The sequence below is a fragment of the Camelus bactrianus genome, chromosome 1 (genome assembly GCF_048773025.1).
Source record: "Camelus bactrianus isolate YW-2024 breed Bactrian camel chromosome 1, ASM4877302v1, whole genome shotgun sequence".
NCBI lineage: Eukaryota > Metazoa > Chordata > Mammalia > Artiodactyla > Camelidae > Camelus > Camelus bactrianus.
In genome coordinates, this window is record NC_133539.1 from 129,775,268 (window position 1) to 129,792,902 (window position 17,635).

The 17,635-nt window shown below is 45.6% G+C and overlaps 1 long non-coding RNA gene across 13 annotated transcripts in view; it reads left to right on the top strand.

Moving 5' to 3' along the window:
* Positions 1-1,878: 1,878 nt before the first annotated feature.
* The window catches only part of LOC141578970 (uncharacterized), a 108,077-nt gene continuing 92,320 nt past the window's right edge, over positions 1,879-17,635 (top strand). For 12 of the 13 annotated variants that reach the window (XR_012509860.1, XR_012509865.1, XR_012509871.1 and 9 more), the window contains exons 1-2: positions 1,879-2,476; positions 3,861-4,030. This is a non-coding gene — a long non-coding RNA (uncharacterized LOC141578970). The remainder of the gene's footprint in view (positions 2,477-3,860; positions 4,031-17,635) is intronic. The other variant, XR_012509866.1, reaches the window with a different exon arrangement.

Sequence of the window (17,635 nt, forward strand, 5' to 3'; positions counted from 1 at the left end):
TTTGTGAAACATTATACACATAATCTATTTGTGTCTCAGTAGAAACAAGACCTGCAAGGGATTCAGGGATTTAAAACAAAAAAATCTTGCCCATCGCACTATGTCGCTGTGTATTTTAAATTTCCTGGAGGGTGATGGTTGAGTCTAAAGTCCATCGTGGGACAGGTGGCCCATAGTTCTCTATGCCCCAGATTGGCCCCTCCTCCCCAGTCCTCTTCCTCAGTCCAGGATGAAGTTCCCTAGTAGATTTACACAGAGGTCTTTTGGAAATGGCTTTTCATTTTATTGTTTCACCAAGAAGGGCTGCCATCATGATCTCTGTGGTCAGGTTTTGAAGGGCTGCCATCTTGATGTCTAGTCAGGTGAAGGCTATGCAATTGGGAGTTTCTACTTAATAAAAAGGAAAAATATTACAAATAGAAAATTAGAACAAGTGTGGTGACAGGGGCTCTTGGAAGTGAGCACCATTAGCTTTGTTAGCTTCAGGTGCAGTGGCCTCTTGCCACGAGGACCCATCCTCTTGCTCTGAATTTGGAGGGACCTGTGGGTTCAGTGGGAATGTTAACTGAGTGTATCTCATAGGCTGGGCATTGACCTATTTTTTCTGTGTGTTCCTTTTTTGAGACAGTGAGCACATTTAACCTCAATAGCTTCTTTAAAAAAGTAGAAATTTTATTTTGAGATATAATGTAGATTCCCATGTAGTTGTAAGAGATAATATGGAGAGGGCCTATGGACCCTTTTCCCAGTTTTCCTTAATGGTTCCATCTTGCAAAGTTGGGGTACGATTCATTACTGACTCACTAACAATTTGAGGTTTGTGTTATTGCCATCATTTCTATTCACGATTAAACTGGGGCTTAGAGAAGCACACACGCCTGCCCAGGTCACCCACATGGTTAGTGTAGAGACGGGTGGAACGTGGGCTTGGGATTTCCAAGCAGTACCATTATGATGGTCTGTGGCAGGGAGCAGCATTCATTTTGCTTGTTTATTCATTCATTCAACAAACATTTATTGAGTAACCTCTGTGGGTCAGATGATTTCATAGGGTTATCTGATTCTTCAGCAGTACTGAGAATCAGGTAATATTTACTTTTTTTTAAATCTGAGAAAATTAGCTCTGAGAGGTTATTACTCCCCCGAAGGAAATATAGCTCATAAAGGAGGGATAGTAAATTTGTAGTCACCCCTTTTTATGCAGGTGGTACCCTAGGCATTTTACATTTGCAAACTTCCGTAATCCAGATATATTCTTGTAAGGCAAGAATTTTTTTTTTTTTTAATTGAAGTGTAGTCAAGTTTACAATGTTGTGTCAATTGCAAGGTGTTTTTTGAATTTTGAATTAAAAAGTATTTTTTGAGGAGGGTAATTAGGTTTATTTATTTGTTTCATTTATTAAAATTAGGTACTGGGACCTCGTACATGATAAGCATGTGCTCTACCACTGAACTGTACCCTCCTCCCCAAGGCAAGTTTTCTTATCCATTATTCTGCAGCTTAGGGGTTCAAATAAATTGGAATTGAAATCCAGATCTTTTGCTCCTACTGTTGTCCTTTTCTTTATATTCTGCTGAAGGGGGTTGCGGAAAGCAGTTCCTTTTTTCATTTCTTTATTCCGCATTTTTGAGCAGTGACTTTGCATCAGGGCCTTGCTAAGTGCTTTGAAACAGAAAACAAGAAATGACCCTTCTCTGCAGGGGCAGGAAGCCTAAACCAAAAGCTGGGTAAACTGATCCGAGCTACGGTAGCCATGTGCAGGCTCTGAAGGACAAAATGTACCCCTGGATTTGCTTGGGCTTCCCCTGCCTTCTGGCTGGTACACACCAGGTCACCGCAACCCAGAGGAGCCCGCAGCCCACAGTACAATATTTACCCCAATCTCCTCTCCCCTCTCGGCAGGGCCTGCTACAGGAGCATCCCTGACTACGTGCAGTGTGCTGAGGACTATGAGACTCTTCCCGTGGTGGTCAAACCAGTGGGGATCATCTCAGAGGAGAATTTCTTTTGCATCTATAAACGAATCTCCTTGGTGAGCCAGATCAGCCCGTGCAGCTCCCAGGGCACACTCTGTACGCACTAAAGGTATCACTATGCGCCCAAGAATGGATGGAGCGTCTTCCAGACCCACCGCATGTTTGTGGGCCTTGTCACCATTACCGACTGCCTCTCGGCCAAGGCCTTCGAGAAGCTCCACGTGCAGAGGAGCTGTGTGGCATCACGCTTAATGACTCTCAGCTCTTTGTCTTTGTGCTGCATGGGGAGGTAGCCAAGCAGCCGCGCACCGACGTGGCCTTCAATCTACGAGGACTGCAGGGTGGTGGAGAAGAGGATCGAGGAGTTCACTGAGTCACTCTTCATCTTGCTCAAGTCCAAGTGGCTGGATGGGGCCCCTGACAAGTCTGGGGACAAGATCCCACTCCTCTGCATGCCGTTTGAGAAGGAGGACTTCATGGGACTGGACACAGACAGCAGGTAATTTTACCTGGAGGCCAGTCCAACCTGGCTGTGTGCCGGGTTTCTTCTCTCCATCCAGAAAGGGATCAGCACGGAATCGGACAGTCTTGTATCCAAGGGGGGAGGGAGGTGCAGCCCGACGGTTTACAGACATCTAAAAGTGAATCCGCCTTTGTTTCAGAGAGATTCTTTTAGTGATAGTGTTAGAGCACTTACTCCTGCTTTTCAGCCAGGACCCTGGTGGGACCCCTGGAGTTGCTGTTCAATAGAGTAGCCACAGCCACTGATGCTAGGAGCACTGGGGAGGAGGCTGGTCTGAGCTGAGATGTGCTGTAGTTCAAATGCACATGAGACGCTGAGGCTTCTCTACTAAAAGCATATAAACTATCTTGTTACTTCCTCTATTGATTACATGTCAAAATGATAGTAATTTACATACAGTAGATTATGTAAGATATGTTCTTAAAATCAGTTTCTAGTACTTGTTTTTTGTTTGTTGGTTTGTTTCTTTGTTTACCATTTTAAATATGGCAACTGGGAAACTTTCTTTACATGGCTCTCATTTCATTTCTATTGGGCAGCGTTTCCTGGGACAGTCTCATCCATTTGCTTATAGATGAGATGTTGAATCCCGAGAGGCAGAACGAGACGCTGGTTGAGCTGGCTTGGAGCCAGTGTCTCCTGCCTCCCAAGCTCAGCACCTGTTCGGCTCAGGCCCTCTCTTCCTGCCCGACAGGCAGCATGCCATGTTAGGACATCAGAAACACCGCCAGGGACCTCCGAATGAACTGCTTATGCAGGGAAAGGCGTATCACGGAGTATGGGAAAGAGCAGAGAAATGTTCATCCTCACTTTGTCCCTGTGATTAATTCAACGGCCCCACTTTGCCTCGGAATTACAGACGAGCTCTTCTGGGCTGCCTAACCCCCCAACTACTGCTCTGTTTCCCCGTGTATCTATTGTGCTGTCCCTCGGGCAGAAGAGGGTGAGATGCCTTTGCCGGGAGGTGGTCCCCCTTTGCTGGGGAGAGTGAGGGAATCTGTGTACCTCCGGCCTACGGCCTCGGTCCTTGAGTCTGGAGAGGGCTCATGGCGGTCCCACAGGTGATGGTCGGACGACCTGGCACGTGCTGCCGGGCCTGCTGTGGAGGCGGTGCTCTGTGATTCTTGAACTTAACTAAGATCAGATTCTACTTTCTGGTTGTTGGTAAGTTGGAGGAGAAGATGCCAGAGAATTGATAAAAAGAATATCTAGAACAGCCCTGTGAGTGATAGGCAAGAGGACCCGAGTCCCACCTGCGTGAGGTGCCTAGCTGGCTCTGGATAAATTTTCTGTTCCTCTGGGACATGCTTAAGGAAGGGGCAAGGCATGTCGTGGCCATGATCTGTTCTTGTCCTCACAGGGCCCTGTGATCTACATGCCCGCGCTCCCCATCTGCTCCTTGGAGATAAGGTGTCAGGTTTAGGAGCCTGGGCACTGCTGAGGGCACAGCTGCCAGCACCGTGCTACACCGAGGCTGGCTCCGTTCACCTAACATGTCACCTCCTGCTGATCCCCCAGGCGTCAGTCAAGGTAGGTGCATCGGTGCAACGTAAGCAGGGACCACCTTCTCCCCCTGGACAGACTGGTGGGTGAGCAGTGGAAGCCTGGAGCCCTGCCCCAGCCCCATGGCCAGTGCCTCCTCTTTTGTCACAGGAGGCACTGGTGACATTTTTGCTCAGCAACTGCTTGGCTCTGAGTCTGCGGACCCACCAGAGAATTCCTGCTTGTTTTTGCCTTTTGAAGTCTGACCTTGGGATTTGGAGGAGTAGCTGGATATGTGCTTAGACCATAGTGGTTGACACAGTCACCATTGTTTACCCAGAACCTCGTGTACCAGGCATGGCTCCCGGCATCAAAATATAGCAGCGCATTAAACCTCCCTCCTGGTGCGTCTGTCTGTTTTGGTACCATAAGGTCTCAGCCAGCATCTTAACGTCAGTGAGATAACGCGGCCAGTGAGCTCGGGTCAAGCACGTTCTCCTCCAGTCACTTTTACTCCATTGTTGCTTTTACTATTCCGCAGACATTAATTTTTTAAACAATGCTTTGGTGCAGGAACAGAGCCTAATTCTCTCCTGCTACTCTTGGTGGAAGTGCGTAAAACTGTCCAGCCTGAAATGTGACCACAATTTGTAGCTTAACACCTGCCTAGACCCATGTATGTGGAGTTTTGGTTAGGGGCGCTGACCACGTTGGTGTCCCCCGGCAGCGCCGCTCCCCTCAGGCCCCTGCTCTCCCTGGAGCAGGAGGTGAGGGTGGGTCTCACCTTCCCCGCGTCCCTGGCCTCACACACTCACGTATATTCTTGTACTTGCTGTCAAAGTCATTTTGGTCCTTGTGTGTTTCTAATTTTCTCTTATTCCTCTTTTCCTTTTTCTTTATTCCTTTTTCTCTTGTACTGCCCTGTGAGCATGTTGTTGCGTCTAAAAATGTGGGCTGTGCACACCCTGCATTGGAAATAGCTAGATCACCCTCCGTGCTGTCTCCATCGCTTTAAAAAGCAAAAACTTAACAGCTGCCTTAATCCATGTATTATCCTTGTCATCTTTTTATTTTCTAATTTTTTTAGCACATCACCCACTGGTGTTTGATACCTCTTACAATCCTTGCTTTAAGGAACCAGTTTGGTCCTCCTTATATTTGGTGACAAATGTGCCCTTATTAAATTTGTTTGATTGTTTTGAAGAAGTGAGATGCGAATTCATTTAGGCGGCTGCTGAGGGATGTTTTTCATGGAGTATTTAAACTTGTCAAGTCAAATTCTGCAGCATCTTGCTCCATTCCTTCTTTTACACAAACGTGCTTGGCACTCGGTTCCTGGCTGTCGCTGTGTGACGCGCGTGACAGCGCTGCCTGGCCGGCGGACACTGGTGAAGAAATGGCAGGCTCGGGGGTGAGCAGCTGTTGGAGGAAGCAGTCACCGTTTTGTTATTTAATTATTTTTTTTTTTTGCATTTTACTTCCCTTGCCATTTACTTTACTTTGCCTTCATAAAGAGGCAGAAGTGGGTCTAAAGTCCATGTCACTCTTTTGTTCCCTTTACGAGGCTGGTATATCTGAGTATCAGGACAACATGCCCTTCTCCTAAGTAGCTGGCTCACCTGGATCTGGTGGACATAGGGACTGCTAAAGGGGACCGTAGCTTCCACCCTGCTCCAGCCAGTGGGCATTCAGAGCCGGGTCTGTGGTTTGCCTCAGCAGCCGTGCAGGCCTCCCTGCAACGGCCTTTACTTTTAACCCATGTTGGCAGTAAATAGCTGACTCCGTGTCTGTTGCAGCTGACGTCAACCACTGTCGGCCTTGTTGTTAGTTTGTGGTAGTGAGTTTCCAACACCCCAGTCAACTGTGAAGGAAGATGCTTTGGCCGACCTAGGACCTTGGATTCTCACCCCCACCATGGTTCATCTCACCCGGTGAAAGTGTTTGGCCACCACCATCATGCTGACCATGAGGCCTTGTTTCTCCTTTCATGCTCTGGTCCAAATGTGGACACTTCATTTTTCACTGAATTTGTCTCGCTTCAGACAGGAGAGAATATCTGAAGGAGTCCATCACATTGTGGGTGGGGAACAGATCAGAAGTAAATGTCGCAAGTAGAAGGAGTCTAGTCTGTCCAGGTTGGCAAATGCAGGCTGGGATCTGTGATGGCCGGGCTATGCCCTGGACACAGGCCTTTCCCGTGGCTCCCGAGAGACCAGGGGTCGGAGTGAGAACAGCCTTGCCTGGGTTCCTCCATCCTCGTCTGCTTACTGGCAAGTTTGTCCGCTAATTAGGAGTTCCCCCACACCTCGGGCCCTTCAAAACTCAGACCACGTTAGAACGTTGAGTCCCCTCTCCTGGGCCTCCTTTCTGAGAATACAGTGCCTTCTGAGGTGACCAGTGACAGGAGATGCCTCCCCCTCCAGGGAGCACCCTTTGGAGGACTGTGACTCAGTACACCATGCTGTGAGCTTGTGGGGTTCCGGCCATGGTCCCTGCAGAACCAGACTTGAGATGGGCTTAGCGACGGATATAAACAGGACTGATTCCAGGGCAGGGTTTGGGGGAGGGAACAGTGGAAATTGAATGTGACCTCAAACACATAGGTGGGTTCTGGGGCTGTTACTAAAATGGGGTGTCTGGGAGGTACCTGCCAGGAATCGAATTCCAGAGTAAATGGCGGACATGAGGCATTTTTATGATGCCATTTGTCATCCAAGTTAGGACTTCAAAGAGGCACTCGGGTCTATGGCCATGGGGCTCAGGTGAAGGAGCCGGACTAGAGATACACGTTGGGAGTCGTCATTCTTAGCTGGTGTTCACAGCCGCGCATGTGAATTAGATCATCTTGAGAGCTGCAGACTGAGGCTGAGGGGGGGCAAGGCTGTGCCTTGGTTGGAGGAAAGCCCAGACCATGCAGCTTTGGTGTGTCAGTCTGCGGCATTTGCGATTTTCAGACTAATGCCATTTATCCTTAAGGGGCCGGGGGTTGGGCAGTGTCAGCCTGGAAGAAATCTGAAAGGAGGGTAGTGACAACGTGTGTGTCTTGGGAAGATGCAGATTCTGCAGGGACCGGGAGTGTAGACTTCTAAGAAGCTGGAGTTGGAGTGGGGAGAAAGTAGTCACACTCACCTGTGAGGGAGGGAGGGCGTCCTTGGGAGTCGCCACCCTACTGGACTCGCTTTCCAATGAACAGAAGGCAATCAGACAGAGGATCTGAGGTGAGAAGAGATGGGCACTGGGAGGGGAGCCAACCTGGAGAATGGTGCGTGCAAAATTCTGGAATAGTCTCCCTGAAAATTTGAGTTAAAAATACCCAGACTCTTAAGAACATTGATAGTGACTGGGGAGGAGGCAGTTGTTTTTCTGGCCTCCTAAGGGTAATGCATGTATACAGGGATACACAGAAGATTCGGGCAGTCTTTTCCAGGGGTTTGATCCTTACCAGGGGGAACAGTGCAAGTTTAAAGGGGGACAAGGGCAGCGGAGGGAAACTAGCCAGGCCCCGTGTCAGGTACCAGTCGGCAGCCCTACTTGCGTGTTGCATTCTCATCCATGCCTCCCAGGTGGGCGATGGCAGCTCCCTTTTTCGGATTGGGAAGACTTCTCAGAGGGGTTAAGGAATTGGTCCGTTTAGCGGCTAGTCAATGCTGTAGCAGGATTCAAGCAGGGCCTTGTCAGACTTCAAAGGCATGTTCTCTCTACTAATTCCGGTACCTCTCTGTTGTACCTGGATTGGTGAATTGGATCAGTTTTGGACCCTTTCACAAAAAATACGAGTTAAGTGCCTCAGGACAGTTTCACAAAGCTCAGTGTTCTTTGATGGTTCAGAAGCACCGCAGTGCTTTTCACCCCACAGAGGTAAGGTCTTACTGCTTGATGATGACGTGGTTTCAAATGACGTACAGGTGCAAAACCAGACTTAGCAGCTTCTGAAGGGAAACTCTCCAGTTCTCCCTTGATCGGCTTTCTTCCACGGGATGTAACTGCTGCAGCATAGGCCTGAGATTTCCATATGGAGTGAGGGTTTGATATCCAAAGTTAGCATAAAACGGTCAGATGAAGAAAATCGACGTTGACAATTTATTTTTGGGTTACATTAGTGAAGATATTCTATCAGTTAATGACCCATATATCGAATGAAATTGAGTACAGAACATTGCAATTCTTACTTTCTATTTAGAGTTCTCTTACAGAGTAAGGTTGCCTGCTTTGAAACATCAGCTCCACCACCACGGCACCTATCAGTGTGTTGGTGTGATTGCATTTACGCAGTGAATGTAATGTGGGCTTCCTCAGCCCCAAACACTCCAGTGCAGAATCACGGGCTGTAGCCATCTCTTAGTCACGCAAATACTTCTAAAATTATATGATGCCAGAAAAGAAAGAAGAGGGAGAGAGAGATTGCCTTTATCAAGGTTCCTTTCTATTCTAACTGCAAACTGTGGTTGAACAGCTCTGGTTTCCTTTGGATATGAATATATACATTTCTTTGCATGTAACCCGGGTTTTGGACTAGAACACCAAGGTCTTGCTGTCCACAAGCCACAAAAATAGTAGCCAAATTGCACAGGTGTGAAATAGTTTATATTTTTTCTGAGAAAGAATCCTTGAATTTGGGACTTGGGTTGTGATTTTTGCTTTTTGCTTCCTCCACCCCTCTTGTAATCTCTCACTCCTTCCCACGTGGCCCCCAAGAGTTCGTGGTTTCAAAGGAGTGGGCAAACACCCAGTTGGTCACCATGTACTGTTGCTATAGATGGAGCCCTGCCAAGACCTAAAGGACATTATCAGAGAGGACTTCCTGGAAGAAATGGGCTCTACATTCAATCGTGAAGACAGAGTAAGTGTCAGCCAGGAGAAGGATTCAAGAGTGTGGCTCAGGTGGCAGGTGCAGCCCGGGCAGAGGCCTGGAGGCTTGTGGTGTGGGGACCTGGGGAGAGTGTCCTGTGTGGTCCAGGGTGGAGTGTTCCCCTGCTTGGGAGGACCCTGGAGAGAGCCTGGGGTGAATGGCTTTGGAAGACGTTGGGTTTTATTTGAACAGACACTGGAGTCAGTTAAGGGTGTCAGCAGGAAATGACCTTCAGGAAAGGTACTTCTGGTTTTGCTTCTGATATTCTACAGACAGAAGGGTCGGGAAGGGCGAGAGCAGGTCTGTCTGTCCCTTTGAGACCCACCCCGTCATTCATTTATTCATAACACGCGCACTTCTGTGTGTCTAGTGGAGAGTGGGTGGACCCACATTAGTAAGCAAAATGTATTTGCTTCTTGTGAGCTTAGCAGTGTCAGAAGTTGACTTAGCCTAGAATGTTCTAGGAATAGAGGAACAAGTTGCGGAGGTGGGAGGGAGAGAAGTCTTCCTTGGGAAACAATCAAAATGAGCCTGGAAGCAAGTGGGAATTAGGAGCAGGACAGGGGGTCCCTGAGGTCACTGGGGACCTGGGAACTGGGGTGAGGCTGGGTGAGCAGTGTCGGGGGCGGGGCTAGAATTCCACCAGGGAGACTCTGAAGGGTTTGAAGTGGGGTGATGTAGTCAACTTTGTTATTTGGGAAGGCTGCCGTTGCTCTGTGTGTGTGTGTGTGTGTGTGTGTAGCGGGGAAGAGGGGGAGGGTATCACCAACTGGGGGGGCCACTACAAGACCATTCACAGGCTGGGAGAGGGGCGTCAGGGCTGCTTGGGGACGGCAGAGGCAGTGTGGATGCCGGATTTCCTTATGGGGAGGGCTTATTAACGGGGTCGCCCGAGAGGCGACTTTTGGCTGGAAGAAAAGAGATGGAGGCTGCCAGGTGGGCTTTCCTCTTCTCTCCTTCCCTGCCTTGTGTGATGATCTTAGCTCAGCCAACTTTTGGAAAAGAAGAGCTAAGTTCCAGGGTACCCAGGACTTTGTTGAGTTCGTTCGAGTGAGATCTGATAGGATTTAGATTTCTGTTCAGATCTGCATGTTCAATTAGCTAGAAACCTCCCGTCATTTCGATTTCCATGGGGTATTTTTCTTGATAAAGATTGCTTTCTTGGTGAGAAGAAATTTAATACAGCTGTTGTCTTTCTCAAAAAAAAAAAAATCATATCTTTAAAGAAATTTAATATTCCAAAGAATAGCAAAATTTAAAAATGATAAAATAAGGCTTTGGTGTAGTTTCTTTGGTTTCTGAGCTAATGCGGAGTTAGAGCCTTTACATTACTTAATAGCACATCATTTTCAGTATTTAAAGAGCTGTTAGTGAGCACCCCAGGCCCCACCTCTCAAAACATCATTAAAGTTTGCTCTGAAATAGTGAGGTCATAAAGGTCTTGTTTGCAGAATTCAAAAAGTTTGTTTATATTATGCAGCATAGCTCCATTTATAAAATAATAATAGGTTCAAAATTAAGAAAGTGGAAGATAATTGATTTTTTTAAAGCTGAAACATAAACTTTCTTGTGCTAATGTTGCAACTGGAAATTTTGAAAAGAAAAATCCTACTGTAATATCATCTACGTGGAATACATATATGACTTCCACATTTGAAAAGTAACGGCCAGTGGTTTTAGAAGTCAGGAGCATTCCAGCTCAGATACTGGCATTGATGGTTGCTCGTTTTCAATGGAAGAGCCTAAATTTGCCTTCTTAGCATTTTTTTTTCTTTTGTAGTGAAAGGGCTGACTAGTGCTTTGCCAGCATGAGTTTGGGGCAATTTGAAGGCAGATGTCATGTACCAGCAGTGAGATATTTCCATGCGTTTAATTTTCCGGGCATCACCAGGGCACATGTGGGGTTTGTGCATGCAGGCTGGGATGCTGCAGGACTCCCTAATCCATCACGGTTATGTCCTGGAGCTGCTCCGGTTAGTGAATAATTTTCTGTGCCTTGGAGGTAAAGTGGTCTGATGCAGATGATCAGATATGTAGTTAAAGTGCTATTACTTGAAATAAGAGAAACCTAGAAACATGGCTCTAACAATACAGGATGAGGGAGGAGAATTGGCTGAGCTGCGTGCAGTGGGGAGTCTTCTCAGGTGACTCCCACGCAGTGATTCCTGCCAATATCCGCCCCAGCCCTGCACGGTTGTCCTGCTGAAGGAAGCATGCACTTTGCTCAGAAACGCAATGAATTTCCTTGCGCCTCTGTTTGTTGGCTTTTTTTTTGAAAGCACATCTTGCCCTTTGTTTAAATGCCATCCCTGCAAGTCGCCTCTTACACTCATCCTTCTGGACCTCGTCCATACATAGCTGCTGAATGGATGAACAGAATGTAGAATCTCCATTTAGTGAAACATTATTCAGAAGTAAGAGTGAATAAAAAAGAAAAAGAGGAAAATGAAAAAGGCCACCTCTTCTGGGAAGTCCACTCTGACTGCTCAACCCGCCCTTTTCCCTTTGAAACACAATCACTTATGCTCCACTCTACTCTTTTTGATAGTACTTACAGCCCTCTAATAAACTTTAACGTTTTCAAAAAAAAAAAAAAGAGATGCTGATACCACTTCAACATGGACGATCCTTAACAACAGCATGTTAAGTGAAAGGAAGCAGACACACACGGCCACATATTGTTGACTTCAGTGATCTGAAATGCCCAGAATAGGCACATGCAGAGGCGGAGAGCAGGTGATGGTTGCAAAGGGCTAGGTGGAGGGGGGTTAGGGAGTGACTGCTAGTGAAAGGGGGATTCTTTTGGGGTGATGAAGTGTTCTGGAAATAGATGGTGATGAGGGCTGCACAACCGTGAGTGTGCAGAAGATTGCTGAGCTCTGTCTCTGGGAGTGCCTGTGGTTGGGGGTGGCTTTATTTTCTTCTCACCCTGCACTCTGAAGAGACATCTTGTGCAGTGGCTTTTCTAATAGTGTGAGTGGTGAGAATCAGAGACTTTGCAGAGTCTTGTTTCTTTTACCCCCCCCTGCTGAGTGTAGGCAAAATAAGTTTAAGCCTGAGAAAGTGCTCCATCTGCAGAAATGTATTTCAGTTTTGCATGGTGTAAAAATCTTGAGAGCTTTTTAATTGTTGAGGACAGTCTGTTGGGGGAAATAGCCCGTGAAGCCCTGGGGAGACCTGGAAAAGCCGCGCTTCCCTCCCTGACACGGGTGGAGTATTCACCCCCGTTCAGGCAGTGAAGGGCCCAGACCCGTGAGCGGAGTTGACAATCGTGAATATTTACGTGTATCCGCTGCTTCATCTTGGATATTAATTTCAAGCTGAGTCAGTTTGTGGCGGCAGCCTCATCCTACATCAGGAATTTATAGTATGTGCTCTTTGAGGTGAAGACCTGACATATTTTATTATTTAACAGTCTCCCTTGAATTGATATCTCAGATTCCTTTGTCAAAAGCAAAACAGCAGAAATGCAGACGTCCTTTAATGCCAATATGACCTGGAGCAGGTTTAGTCTCTGTGCCTCAGTGGCCTTATCTGCGGGTGGGGTTGATGATAACAGTGTTTCCCTCAGAGGGGCTGGTGAGTGGAGAGTGAGGAGCACAAAGTGAGGACTTACACGAGATGCTCATGAATGACTGAATTTAGTGCTCTCAGCCTGGTGAGGCCTCAGGGGCAGAAATGTCAGAACAGAGCATTCCTAGCCAGAGCTAGATCCGTGTTGGCAGCTGTTATGATCAGAATCACAACTGTGGGTTATCAGGCAGTTTTAAGACTTGGTAATATGAATTCATGAATAATGTAAGAAGACTAGACATCTCAGATTCACTTTACATAGTTCTCAAGATTTCCTCTGAGAAATGGATGGTTTTTTCCCCATCTTAAATCTGAGATGAGTCTCTAAAAAATTTCTGTATTCCTCCATCTTTTTGCTTTAATTCTCCATTTCTTAAAAAAAAAAAGTTTTTAAATTGAGTTAGTGGGGACTGAACTGAGGGCCTCATGCACGCTAAGCACATACTCTCCCAAATGAGGTATAATCTCCCCCCTGATTTTTTTTAAAATTTACTTTCTTAGTATTCAAATGTTAGAGGCCTCTAATTCTTTTTCTGGAGACTTGTCCATGAACCTGTAAATCTATTATTAATTGACAAAACATGGTTTAATAAAAAAATGAATAGAATATACTGCAATCCATCCAAAAGGAAATGTTCATTGGCTTAAAACGTTTCTACTTTAAGGTGATTTCTCCTTTTTTGTCTAGCTCAATTTATTAACAGACATCCTCATCATCATAATGACCGAACTCGCTCTGAGTGGACACCTAACTAAGGCTAAAGTACTTTCCTCATGTTTTATTTCATAGCAGGTGTTTGACGGTAGGTATCAGTGTCTCCTTTTTTGCAGCTGAGGGATTGAGAGATGGAGCAGCTTGTCCCAAATCACACGCAGCTGGCGGTGGCTAGCTCGGTGCTGGAACCCAGGCTGCACAGGATGCATTCTTAATTGCTCCTCTAATCAGCCTCCCGTTGAGTGGTTACCCGAACTCCTGTGACTCCATAAATGGCCGATTTTAGTGATCTCAGCCTGATGAGGCCTTCAAAGGGGAGACACCAGTGAGAATGTGAGACACAGTGGCATAAATTAAAATTGTACATTTTCACAGATGTTTAATTCTCAGGTAGTGGCATAAAAAGTTAATTTTTATGTATTTTAGTGCCCTGTAAGCACTAAAAACAAAACATTAAAAATAAATATATTGCAAATGAGAAGGGGGCTTTGAAAGTCCAACCACTTCTGATGATGTTATTGTTTTTCTCTAGTGGCCCTTATTGACAGAAATACTTACAAAGACTGAATTGGTTTTATGTAGTCTTAATATGGAAGAAAAGATTGTCAGTGAATATTTTAAGAAAATCTTTATTCTTTTCTTTCCTGATGATGTATATATAAGTTGTTTTCATGGCTTAAGTACATTTCCTCATTTGTGAAATTTGAGTAATATCGTTTAACTTGTCTGACTGTGAGAGTTACTAGCCTTGTATACAAAGAACCCAAGAAGTGCTTAGTAAAAATGTGCTGTCACAATGACAGATATTTTAGAAGGGTCGACTCTGAATACTAAAGAGGGTGGCTTATTACTGATGCATATTTAATATGTATATATATGATATATATGAATATGGCTTAAAGTAACAGGGATTCATTTATTTTTTAGTGCACTATGAAGTTTTAATGAAATCTGTATCATTCTAGTGAGACAGGGACTAGTTAAATTGCCTTAAGCAGACGACCTTGAATATTATTTACACAGAATGTGTATTGTTAGAACTCAGATGTCATGTTGCCGTGTAACCATCAACTCAGACATTTAAATTCGTTGGATTCTGACATCCACATTGATCATTTTCAGGGAATAAGTTTCTCTCTTTTGTGATTAAAGAAAATTTTGATCTTTTTTCCTGCACTGTTAACAGGTTTAAAATATCAAAACATTCATTTGACATTTAACTGTTTTAATAGAGAGAATAAAGCTCATGCTGATTTATTATGTAAATAAATGTTTTTGTATTTCAACAAACGTATGATTTCCTGGATTTTGAGAAGTATGTTGCAAGATACTTAGATAACCTACTTTCGGAAAAATACAGACACGACTTTTATGAATATAGGCCTAGGACAGATCTGTTCGTTTTTGCCACAGTGCAAGACATGAGGCCTAGGAGAGATTTGCTGCCGATTGCAAGGAGGACAGATCCCATGTCTCAGTCTCCCCTCCTGTAAAATGAAGTGGCTGGACTGGATTCTTTCCTCTTCTAAGATGAGTTTCCATGAGCCTGTGTCTTTTGTTTATATTCAGGAGTATTAGCAATATCAGATTAAATACTGAGTTACCCTCGCTTCCCCCGAAGCAAAGTGCAGTATGTGCTACAGAAGCTTTTAGTTATCTGATTCTCGTTTCTGATACTACAGGCAATTTTTGTGTTGCATGCTTCCTGGCAACCTGGAAGGTCTTTTTAGCCATAGGTGGCGCTTGTTGCACCTTCTTACCGTCTTAATTTTCCTGTTTGTTAAAGAAGGCTTAAACAACGTTATTTTGTTTTGATTTCTTTGCTTGATGCTTCAGAATAGCAGAATGTCCATTATGTCTGTCTACATTGAAAAATTGTTCTGCTTATATTTTAATTTTATTCTGTCATCTCGCTGTGAACATCTCAGACTTGCTGTGTAAACAATGGCAAAATCGGACGTTTCTTCCAGTGTTAGACACCAGTGAGCCGGGAATTTATAAAACAGCTAGTAGCGGCCTCTGGAGCACCTTAAATCTGAAAAGTGTGCTGGGTTCCCTGAGTATTGACCCCGCTGCTGTGTGTTAATTGGTGGTAGGAGATTTGGTACATATAGGAAGGGGTGTAGTTTTTTGACTTGGGTTTGCGTGCACGCGCTGCCACTGAGCCATGTGAGCCTGAGTCAGTTCGTTCTGAGTTTTTCCCTCGTCTGTGAGATTGGGACGTTGGTATCTGCTTTGTAGAATTGTGAGAATTAGAAATTATGTAAAGTGTTTACCACAGTGGGTATGTCAAGAGGGTTCATAATCTTTACCTGTTGTTTGGTGTGAAGCCATCATTTTATAGTCTTTGTCAATTACTAAGAAACAGGAAAACAAGAAAAGCTTGTTTTATGATGAAAGATATTTGAGGAGGTTCCATAGTTCCCGTACCCATAATTAAGCATCAGCAGAGTCAGAACTGTTACACAGTCACCCTGAACCAACGTTAAGCCACAGAATTTTTTGTTACTTCATATATGTTGGGGCCTATGGGGATCCAATACTTATATGCATGTTGTCTCCAGCAGCCAACTGAGAGATGACACAAAAGAATAGGCAGGCGATAAATGTCTTCTTTGTTACTGATGAAGCCACGTTCTCCATGAACTTCAGGGCTGTGGGAAAATGTGTGTCATGATACTGTGTCCCAGAATTAGAGACTCACCCTGTCCCAGGTAGCTCTGGGCCACAGCGAGCCTTCCCTTGAGAGGACCTGCCCCTTCATGCACAGGGCTGTCCTGACATGGAGCTGAGGATCCCAGGTGCTTCCCAATGGTGACCAACACTGGAGGGAAAAGTAGGCTTTCACATTCCCTGCTTGTCTCCCCGGACTCACACCTCACCCTGTTAGTGTGACGAGGGCTAGCTGTGATCCAGCGGCCAGGGGTATGAAGGGAGAAGCACTCTCCATGGCCCAGAGGAGTGGGGAGGAGGCATCCCCTCCCTAGTTTAAACAGGTGGTGGGATGGAATAGGAGGGTGCTCCCCAAGAGTTTATAAAAGGAGAAATAAGGATTTTCTTTGGGACTTATAGTAGCCAGGAAACACATAATATTATTAGAAGGGAGACTCGTAAATCACTTTTATATTAAGTTGACATTTGTTGAACACCAAAAATGTGCTACATTCTTTTCTGAGAGTTTTACAGAAATGAATCCTTCAATCTCAACATGCGAGTAAGGAAGGTTTGATTGTTATCCCAGTTTTACAGTGTGAAAATTTCGGCATGGAGTGAGTAAGTTGGCCAAGGTCACAGAGCTAGTAAGTGGCAGAGCTGTTATTTAAACCCTGGCTCTCTGGTTTCCAGGCTCCCAGGGAAGGGCTTTGGGTGTTTAGAGGTATCTGCATCCCTAAATCTTTGTACCACTTTGCATCACTTAGCCCAGAAAGGACAAGGAAAGGAGAGTTACACAGGTGCTCACTGTCATGTCTTGGCCACTGTCCACGAAGTGTGCACTGTCATTAGCTTTAATTATTTTCTAGGCAGTAGATCTGTTAGTATAACAGAAATTTAGTCCATTGAGTTAATCTCGAAACCCTTCCTGCTCTGCTTCTGTCCATGGTTGCCATGTGACTGCCTGCCTGTGATTGGGCTGTGGAGGAGAAAATGTACTCATGGTTGAACTCTGATATTTCAGTCTGGTTCATAGTTTCACTTCTTCTGTTACATTAATAAGTTTCTGGTTTTCTTGCATCAGTGTGTCATGAGTTTGGTTAATGTGAAACCAGTCCATGGGAGCCCAGGGATGCTAACGGTATAATTTCTGAGCACACTGTTGCACTTCTACCCGTGCAGACCTGGCTGGAGGATGTCCGCCTTCCTCACTGATTTCTCCAAACAGCATGGTCCTCTCCCACCCCCGGATATGAGGCTGGGAGCTCTATGAGTTGGCCACTCGGTGGCCAAGTCCACCAATCAGAAAATGATGAAGTACCCGGAAGTGGGTTTAATAGAAGAAAAGGGCTTCCAGGTAGTCCGATGGGCTGTTCGTGTCCATTTGGTGAGAATCTGTCCAATGTCTGTGGTTGAGCTGCTGCTTTGCTGTTGAAAAGTCTGGTTTAGATGAAGGGATTTTAAAAAGGAGAAAGGAGTGACTTCAGGTGGTACGTCCACACCGGAGAGGAGTGACGGATGACCGCCTGTGTGAGGCATAGACAGAGTCTTACAAACTTCATAAAACAGCTTTAAAAGCTCTGCCATCTGAGTGCACTTCATATGGGGTCCAGTTCATCACTGGTCGCGCTGAGTGGGCAAATAATTGATGATGGCGGAAAGGACACGGAGGCATCAAAAAGGTCTCAGTCATGTTCACTGTTTAAAGGATGTGGCACAATGTAATATATTTGAGCTGGTTTTTCACTGAACAATTTTTAGTGTTTTCTGGGACTCCCCAGTGCCCCAAGGCTCCATGCAGCTGGGTGTCCCCTCAGAGCAGCTCTGTCAGCGCTTGCCCTGGGCTGACGTGGTGTCGCGGAGT